At 34.6% G+C, this 10,611-nt stretch overlaps 1 non-coding gene across 1 annotated transcript; it reads right to left on the bottom strand.

The window, feature by feature from the left end:
* Positions 1-9,801: 9,801 nt before the first annotated feature.
* LOC128032725 (small nucleolar RNA R71) lies at positions 9,802-9,908 on the bottom strand. Its single transcript, XR_008189014.1, has one exon. It is a non-coding gene; the product is annotated as a small nucleolar RNA R71 (small nucleolar RNA).
* Positions 9,909-10,611: the final 703 nt, after the last annotated feature.

Below are 10,611 nucleotides of genomic sequence, written 5' to 3' on the forward strand. Positions count from 1 at the left end.
GATGTGCCCGATCGTGAATTGGAGTAATTTGAAAGCTTTACAAAATAGGCTAGAAGAAAAGGAATTATTTAGGCTCAAAAGAGTTTTGTTGGTTTAGGAAATGAAACATAAATCAATGGATGAAGTTTGGGCTAAGTATTCAAAGCCGAACTAACACAATAGGGGTGTGTTAACCCGTAACTTAGGAGAATGCTTAGGTTGGTAGGGTGTTGATGGAAGGTTTGTTAAGTGGATAGAAACTTCGACCCGCTATCAAAAAATGATAGGAACCTCAGTACGAATCGAACGCCACACTTTCGGGATTAAAGTGATAAGTTCAGATAGAAAGACAGGTTGACGCCACAAGGGTTACTTGATAAGTCAGACGAGTCTTTGGAGAACAATGAGAGTTGAAAACAAACTCACAAAGTAATCAGATTTCATATAAGTTTCAAAAGTATATTGTCTAACCAAAAAACGAATACAAAACAAGCTATTTATAGTCAAATTCCTAGGCTAGCCGAATGGACACTTGAGCAGCTAAAAAGTCAGCTTATTTTCAAAACAAATGAATTGAAAATTTCATGTAGCTTCCTAGAACATCCCTTGAAGCTTCCTTGAAGATTCCTAGCTTTGGAGACATCAATGGACAGCCTTTTGATGTCTTCTAATAGCCTTGAATTAATGAGGTGATGGTTGAGTTGAAATGGCTAAATAGAATTGTTTAGATTGGCCTAATTCATCCAACTTGTGTGAAAGCTCTTATGGTTGCTTGGGGAGCTCAAAGGCCAACTTGGGGAAGAGAAATGATCTACGTTGGGAACTGAAAGGGACAAGCTAAGTTCGCCAACAATTTGATGAGCTATTTAAAATTTACTTTGATTAGTGAAAAATTATTGGAAGCATTAATGAGCGACTTTGGAGACTCCATCGGCCATGCAATGTGAATTTATGATTCACCCTTGCAATACTCGAAGGAAGCTTGAAACCAAGACCCACTTTCTTTAATTGCAACTCCTTTTAAATACGCTCATTCATTCTCTCAATTAGGCGGCACCTTTATGGCATTTGAGGAACACGAAAATGGCTCATGGAAAATAGAAAACAAGAACTCTTCTTTAAATGATGTCCATGCATGGAGGAGAAATTCAGACTCCTTTATGACCATCCCACGCATCTTTGGATGACTTCTTTGCTACACAATACAATTAATTTCGTCCATTAAATGGCCATATGAAAAAGCACCAAGAACTCCTTTATTTGCTTGTTGACACGAAAAATTAACTAATTAATGCCATGCATGCAAGCTCCAACAACTAATTAATGCCATGCATGCAAGCTCCAAGAACTAATTAATGCCGTCCATGCATGGGAACACCTCATTTAATTCATGTTTTACTTCCTTTAAATACTGCTCCATGCATGGGAACATCTCCTTAATGCATGATTCCTTTGCCATTAAGTAGCCAATTTCAATGACCTTCTTTAAATGCCGTTCCTTGCATGTTAACAAGACCTTAAATGCATGTCTCCTTAGCCATTAAGTAGCCGAATTCAATGACTGCAGACACAAAATAAATTCGGTCAAATAATGCATCTAAAGACAATAAAATTCGATGGACTTAAATTAACCCCTCATTAAATTTAAGACCTTCTTTAATACATAATTAACTCATGCATGAACAAAACAAGTTAATTAATATATTAATTTTGGCTGGACTTCAAGCACATTAAGTCATCAATGAGACATAATAAATTAATTTGAAACATAGACAAATTAAATGCATGCCTTAACCTATGACAAATTAATGTGTACTAATTGAAAACATAATTAAGTCATATACTAAATAAAGCAAATTTAATATAAAAATTATTAGACCCAAATTAAATCATGTGCATGCTGAAATTAATAAACTAACTAATGAACTTAATTTATTCCAGCAACTATTTAAAAGCATAAGTTAAAATAAATTGAAGTTCAAATTTAATGAGCTGAAATTAGATCGAATTTGAGCTCCATTGAACTGAAACAATCTCGATCAACTTGCAAGAATTTGCGATTGTCGCCTGATGAACTGAACCAAGGATGTTTTCGGGGCAGGGTCGTATCAGATTCTGCTTGTGCCAATTCTTTTATCTAACTTATTTAATCTTCTTGTTGAATTTACAACCTCTTTAATATTCAAGAAGACTGATCGGCACTCTTTCTTGGCAGCCAAATTCGATTAAATCCATCTTTTCCCAATTGATCTTCTTGAATTCTTCTTGTCAAATCGATTGAATTCGGTTCTTTGGAATTTTGGGGAAATTGAGTTCTTGTTTCAATTTGGGCAAATTGACATCTCCTTGGGTTTCAAGAACCGTTTTAGTCCATCAATTTCTTTCTTTTCTTCTTATCGCACCAAACCTTAAGTTCTATTAAAATCTGATCGTTTTAATTTTGTTTGCTGTTTTGGTGTTCTTGACAGATTCGGTTGACTGGAAATCAATCTTGGAGTTCGAATTCGTGTTCTTGCATTCCGAAAACACCTCATTCATAAGTGTTTTGATTCTTGTATGTTCTTTATTGTTTTGGGGATTTTTATCTTCAGGTCTGATTAGTTTTAATCTTATTCTCTGCTTTGTTTTTAGATCTATTTGTTAGAGCCTCGTAGGAGTTTTCTCGTGGCTTGGCAACTTGATCTTGGTCCGCGCGCTACCCCCTATCACTTAGCATCACATTCTAAGATTTGGACTGTTTCCTCCTCAAGTGTTAGATCCGGTCGCAACTTAATTTTTTTGATAGGGACAATATGAGATGGATCAGATCGATATCATCTCAACATCGATACGCAACAGGTCTGACACACTTCAAAATACGGTAAAGTCCAATGAACTTCAGGCTCAACTTACCCTTGCGTCCAAATCGGAGAACCTTTTTCCAAGGTGATGCCTTTAGGAACACTTGATTACCTATCGAAACTCAATATCCTTTCTTTTTAAATCCGTATAAGACTTCTGTCAATCAGAGGCTGCTTTCAAGCAATCACGAATCACTTTCACAGTGCTCTCAATTTTAGAAACTAGCTTAGGACACAATATCCGGCGTTCACTTAATTCAGTAAAACATAACGGAGTACGACACTTACGACAATACAAGGTCTTGTAGGGTGCCATCTGAATACTAGACTGAAAAATATTATTTTATGCAAACTTTGGCAACAGTAGGTACTCCTCCCAACTACCCCTGAAGTTTATCACACAACCCCGAAGCATATCCTCAAAGATTTGAATAACCCGCTTCGATTGTCCATCGGTTTGAGGGTGGTACACAGTACTGAAATTAGGTCAAGTGCCTAAGGCCTCATGGAGTTTCTTCCAGAACAGAGACGTAAATTACGGATCTCTATTGGAGATGATTGAGACTGGAATTCCGTGTAGTCTCACTATTTCAGCGATAACTTATGCATTAAAAAAAGTAATTGCCAAATTAAATATAAACAAATTCAAACATATTTAACAACTAAGATGCTTAAATGCTTGGTTTAATTAAGATGTAAACTAAATGAACAATGAATTACGTAATGCATGACTTTATTAAAAAATGCAAACTTTAACTAACATAGGAGTTATATAATGCATGACATAATTTATGATGCAATCTTAACTAACATGAGAGTAACATAATACATGACTTTATTAAATGCAGAACACATAATGCATGTCATAATTAAAAGATGTAGATCAATAATGCAGGACATTAATTAAAGACGCATTTAATAAACAAGACATAATTAAAGACTCATATTATAATAACTAAAGTAACTAAAATAAATAAATCAAAGTCCTTATTCTAGCAACCAAATTAACAAACTAAAATTAAAAGCTTCATTTCGCACTTGGGCCCCTCAAGTTTGGGCCAATCTCAGTGGCATCGAGTTATGTCATAACATGATGCGGCTGGGATCGCATCAGTGTGCACCAAAGTACTCATCCATAGAGGTTCACTTACGAAGGGCTGATTGTGTCTGAAATGTAAATCCTTCCAATTTTACTCCACGCTTGTATTATAAAGAAAGAATGAAACAAAAGGAAATTGAAAGAAAATAAAGGCAAGAGTTGTTAATAAGAGAAAATGAGCGAAAAATAAAAGAAATTGAAAGAAAAAGAGGGCTTGAACGAAAGGAGCAAGAAAAAGAGTGCGAGCAAGAAAAGAACTTTGAAAATGAGTTTGAGAATGAAAAAGAAAAAAAGGAGAGAGAAAGAAAAGAAAATGTGAAAGATAAATGTTTCATTGAGATTGAAGAAATAAAAGAATGTGTGAATGAAATGAGTGATGTTGTTGAAAAAAAAGTGAAATGAAAAGTGAGAGTGAGTTTTCAAAAGATAAAAGAGACTGTGGAAAAAGAAAGCGAATTTGAAAATGATATTGAAAAAGAAACGAGTGAAAAAGATGAAAGTGATCAAGAAAAAGTGAGGAATGTCCTAAATAACCCACATGCGAGTTTGCCTTGTGAATTTTCTTCTTTTCAGGTCACTAAAGATTCATTTGACAAGTTCCAACTTGAATACCTTCCCGATGAGAGATGATTTTTATTAATCGAGAGATGTAAGATCAGAAATGAAATTAATCCATAAGTGCTTAAAGGTAAGCAAGGTAAGAAACTCTAGCAACTGAATCACGACAATCCAATTTGAATGTTGTTGAGAAAGTTATCGATGACTTAGTTTTCGAAAGATCTTCATACATTATTTCGATTAATTGTCATTCTTTGATTGTTGTTGATGATTTTGTCTCAAGAAGTGTCATGAAAAGTTTTTCTCATGATGTGTATTGTGTTGGTAAGTCTGTTGATGACGTTAGATTAAATCGACATAAACAAAATCTGATCATGTGTGATAAAGAATTTTCATGTAAAAAGCTTACTTTGTTTGATTGTGATGGTTATGTGAATTCTTTAAATCTTTGTGCAAAATCCTCATGTATGTGCATGCTAGTTCGGATGAAATTTGAGAGGTATGGTTGTTTGATCATGGGTATGCCTAAATCTTGTTTGTTTGACATATGTGAATTGCTGCTGAAAGAAAAGTCTTTATTGAATTAAAAATTAAGTGATCAAAACCATTTGTTTAAACTCGGAGCATGTTTTCCTAAGTTGTTGTTAAGAGAAGGTGAGTATCGTAGTTTTATTTTGTATAAATGTGTTGGCCCCTTCCATTTGCTCCCAGTTTTATCATTTTTTTTGAAAACAAAACATGTGAATTCTGATGACTTGCAAAGTCGAAATCAAATCTTTGATCTCGAAGTTTGCTCTATATTATGGTTTAAAGGATTTGAGCATGTTTTGCATGATTATAACTTTCAATTGCTTCATGTTCCTTCTATGTTGTTGGCCATGAAACTTTCAAGTCAGAATGAAATGGTAAAAGAAAACTTTGTTTTTGATCCCTAAGATTATTGTTCTATATTATTGTTCAAGGGGTTTGAGCTATGGAATTTTGTTTTCCAAGATTATAAGTTTTGAATGATTTGTGATTCTGGTTTGTTGCCATCGATGAAGCTTTTGATTAATTCTGAAAAGGTAAGACCAACTTATAACTTTTATTCTGGCATTGGTTTATGTATTCCATTCTTGAATAGGATATCGAAAAGTTATTTTGTGCCTATAATTTATAATGTCACTAATTTGTTTTATTCTTGTGTAGGTGACAATTTGAAATGGTACCCTTCTAAAGAGGGAGGCTGATACGAACTTTTCCAAGGGCTCAACTGAATCCGTTCGTGATCCAATCGGGCTACCAGCTTGTCCAATTACTCGAGCTCGAGCCAAGAAATTCCAGGAAGCAATTTTGGCCTTAGTTGTACGAGTTTGGGAGGAAGCTTCAACTAGACTTGTCAATCGAGCTTGGGATGGTTCATCAAGTGCCCCATGCAATTTAATTCAAGCCAAATTCAACCTGGCTAACTAATTAGCTGCTGAATAATACTTAAACGTTTTAGTCATTTTAATTATATTAATTATGTTTTGATTTCATACAGCATTATTGCATGCCTGATTATCTTAGTTGATTAAGTCTATTATTTGTGTCCTAGTTTGGACAACATTAATATTTGTCCTAGCATTTTACTTTGATTTATGTTCATTAAGTATGCTCTAATTCGGACAACATCAATGCATGTTTTATTCAGACGTCTTAATTGTGTCTTAGCTTATTACACATTTAACTTGTGTTTTACTTTGTCTTATTGAGGCTTTTAACTGAGTTTTAATTTTTCTTACAGGTTATTCAATAGGCGGCTGCACATTCATGCATTTTCCAGATTCGTTGAAGCTTATTTAATGAGAAACATGCACCTGATTATGCATGAACTTTGGAGCTGCTTGGTGGAAACACAAAAATTTATGAGTTTTTACATGCCCTTTTTAACTTAAAATAATGCTATTTTAGTTAAATTCTTGTCGAAAAATAATTAAATATTATAAAATAATTAAATTATGTTAAAAATATGAACATGATGAATTTTAATTAATTTTATAGTTAATTTTGATTAATTTTGACTATTTTCGATAGATTCGCATAAAGGGCAAAAATTGGCTCGGCAAACAATGCTCGAAGAATAAAATCAAGAAGCAAATTGAAGCATCGAGGAGAATTTATTTCCACCCTAAGATGGTCCAAAAATGTGAGTTAATTCATAATATAATTAATTTTAATTTATTCCCAATTTAATTTGGCCTAAATAAATTATTATTAATTAATCATGGAAAAAAGGGTCCAGTTGAACCGAATCTAGTGAACCGAACCAGCCACCAATTGGGCTGCCCAGAAGCGTCCATATGCTGACCCAAATCATAATTTTAGCTGAATAAATGAGCTTGCAAAGAAGCCCTTGAATAACTTTCAACCTTGCATTCAAAGCCCTCCAAAAAATGTGGCTTTATGGATTTGCCCCAAGCTATTTTTAGCAAAGTTGAATCTCTCAACTTTGCCATGTGTGTGGCCAGCCAAGCGGGGTCTCTTTGGCTGATGGAATTTGCTATTTTTAGCAGCCACAATCAGCTATAAAAGTCACCCCTTAATGATCGTTCAACTCATCCCTTACACTCTCATTCTCTTTTATCCTCTCTCACTTTCTCTGAACTTTTCCTTTCCATTTTCCCTTTTGTTCAAGTACTGATTTCTTCTCTTGGGAAAGAGATCCTCATCAGCCATTGTTGACCAGCAATTAAAGTGTTCATAAGCCACCTTGATAGCTGAGGACACCGGAGAATGAAGAATGGAGAAATCAGTCAAGCCACGGAGAAACACCAGATTTGCTTCTTGTTCCCTATCTCTTTAAATTTCGTTTTTGTTTTGACAAACATGTTTATGAATATTTATGCTAATGAAATGGTTATTTTAATCAATCTAGCTTGAATTTAATCTGTGTTGGGTCGATTATATTTTGCCTGCTTGAATTATTGAAATTGTGTTTGTGTTGTTATAAGCCTCGGTAAGATGCTTGATTAAGTAAAATCATGCCTAAGTTATTCTTGCAATATTAATTGTTAGATAACTAATGAATTAATTATTAAATCATATTGAAATTGTAATTAATTGACACAATACTTAATCAGTGCATGTTTATTCTTCTAAGGTAGCTAAAGTTAATTTAGCATTGTATTTGGCGATACATATGCCTTGCATAACTTGCAAGATTATTGTGATTAAACAGTTTCAAGGTTGAAATACTCTGTTACCTCACTTGATGTTTTATATGCTTATGAAGATTGATTAATCGCTTGGATTGACATTGAAAAATGTTCAAGAGATTGATTAATTTAATAAGTATGTATGAGCAGTAGTTAGCAAATTACCGAGTTGCCGTGAATTTGTTCGTAGTAGTATAAACATAAGTTTAATAATTCTAAATTAAAGGAATGTAATTAATCCAACACAATTATATAATCCTGATTAAACGTTATTTGAAATAGTGTATTAGAACCATTTTATTTTTAAAATTTTTTTAGTTTTTAACCTTTAGTTTTTTAATTATCTTTAAACCAAAATATTTTCCATCACCAAAGTGTTTAAACTTACTTTTATAAATATTCTTTTTTACAGTCCCTATGGGTACGATAACTCGACATTTACTTGTCACTTTATTACTTGTTGAGATTGTATACACTTGTACATTTTCGTTGTTCCAAGTTTTTGGCGTCGTTGCCGGGGACTGTTTTAAAAAAAAGCCATTATTTGTGAGTCTATTTTTACAATTTGGTTTATTTATTTTCCTATTTAAATCTTTACTTAATCTTTCTGTGATTAATTCAGGTGTTTATGAGTATTGACCAGATTATCGACTTACTCCCTGTGGACCCTAAAATAGAACGAACCTTTTGACAGTGAAGAAGACAAGCGAACCAGAGAAGGACCGAAGAGATAAACCGATACGGGGGTTGCGCGCGGACCAAGATCGAGTTGCCAAGTCACGGGAAACTCCTACGAAAAACCCTAAACAATCAGATCTGAAACGAAACAGAAAATTAAAAGATTAGAATTTTGAATTTCAGATCCAAATAAAATCCCAAAACAAAGAAAGAATCAAATTGAGAATAGAAATAAGTGTTAATAAGGATTCTTGAAACCCTAAAGGAGATTGCGATTCTGCCCAATTGAACACCAAGATAGTTTTCTCCAAATTTCGACAATCTGATTTCACCCAAAAAGAGTATGGAAGAACCCTAGAAATTGGGGATTTTTGGGCTGATTCCTTAAGATAGAAAAAGACTGAAAACACAATAAAAAAACAGAAAATAAATTAGATAAAGATTCAGCACAAGCAGAAATAAAGAAAGAATTGACAGTAAGAAATTAAAAGATAAGTCCTAAGAAGCCTTGAAATCTCAAAAGATCTCACAACTCCCTTCAAACGGCTCTAATCTCCCCTCCAAGGAATATCAATGGCAAGAAGAAGGCTGAAGATGGCTCCCACAATCAAAAGATTGTTAAAACAACTTCTAAAGAAAACTCAAGAGAGAATTCTTGGAGAAAAACTCAAAGAGAACTCTGCACTTAAACAAATCTGATATTTTTGATATAATTGAGAAGTAGTTTACAAGGTGGCCAGCCATGCCTTTAAATAGGCCTTATAACTAGTCCTAATCTAATTAGAAAACTAAAATAAAAAAAACTCCTAATTATTTTAATATGGAAATTCGGCCAAGGGTCTTTATTTGAGACTCTTGGACTGAATATTTACATAAAAATTAAAATAAGTAAAAATAAATAAATAAAAATAAAACTTTACAACTTGGGCCACTTTGACAATTTGGCCTGATTTTCAACTAAGTATGGGTGGATTTCTTGATTGGGCTTGGAATCTTCTTATTGGGCCTTGCCTTTGTGACTCGTATCATAAACCTTGAGAATATGAATCAAGGAAACAGAGCACACCTTGCTCAGAATCCTATCCTTATTGCTGATGATAGATATAGAGCTTTACGACAGTATGCCATGCTAGTATTTAACGATCTTAATTCGGGTATTCAGAGACCTGAAATCGAGGCATAACAATTCGAGTTGAAGCTAGTCATGTTCTAGATGCTTCAGACTGTGGGCCAATTCAGTGGAATGCTTACTGAAGATGCTCATATTCATTTAAGACTATTTATAGAAGTGAGTGATTCTTTCAAGTTAGCCGGAGTACCCGAAGATCCATTATGACTAAGGTTGTTCCCATATTCGCTAAGGGACAGTGCTCGTGCCTGGTTGAATTCATTGCCACCGAACTCCATTTCTACATGGCAAGAGTTAGCCGAGAGATTCCTCATGAAGTATTTCCCGTCGAGCACAAATGCCAAGTTGAGGAATGAGATCACTACCTTCCAACAAATGGATGATGAGTCCCTATATGAGGAATGAGAAAAGTACAAAGAGTTATTACGAAAGTGCTCTCATCATGGAATCTCACATTGTATTCAACTTGAGACATTCTATAATGGTCTCAACTCTCACACGAGGATGGTAGTGGATGCCTCTGCTAATGATGCTCTCCTTTCTAAGTCTTATAATGAGGCTTATGAAATTATTGAGAGGATTGCCAGCAATAATTATCAATGGCCAACCAATCGAGCAGCGTCAAGAAGATGAGTCGTTGGAACACATGAAATGGAGCTCTCACTTCACTCGCATCTCAGGTATCTTCAATATTCTCAATACTTAAGAACCTTACCACTAATGGGTCTAATAGTTTTGCAGCCCAACCACCTAACTAATTTGAGAATATAGCCTGTGTGTATTGTGGGGAAGGACATTTGTTTGAAGAATGTCCATTGAACCCCGAATCAGTATATTACATGTGTAACCAAAACCAAAACCAAGGAAGGCAAGGACTACAATCCAACTTTTATAACTCATTGTGGCGAAATCAACCGAATTTTTCCTGGAGTAACCAAGGGGCTGGAACCAGTAACACTTACCAACCTAGACCAACTCAGCCGCCTAGTTTCCCCCAACAAGTTTAGAAACCAACCCAAGCGGAACCATCCAATAGCTTAGAGAATCTATCGAAGGCGTACATGGCGAAAAACGACGCCACTCTAAGGAATTTGGAGATTCAAGTGGGCTAGCTTGCTACTGAACTCAGAAACCAACCACAAGGTGCTCTAC

Source organism: Gossypium raimondii, chromosome 1, assembly GCF_025698545.1.
Source record: "Gossypium raimondii isolate GPD5lz chromosome 1, ASM2569854v1, whole genome shotgun sequence".
NCBI classification, from domain to species: domain Eukaryota; kingdom Viridiplantae; phylum Streptophyta; class Magnoliopsida; order Malvales; family Malvaceae; genus Gossypium; species Gossypium raimondii.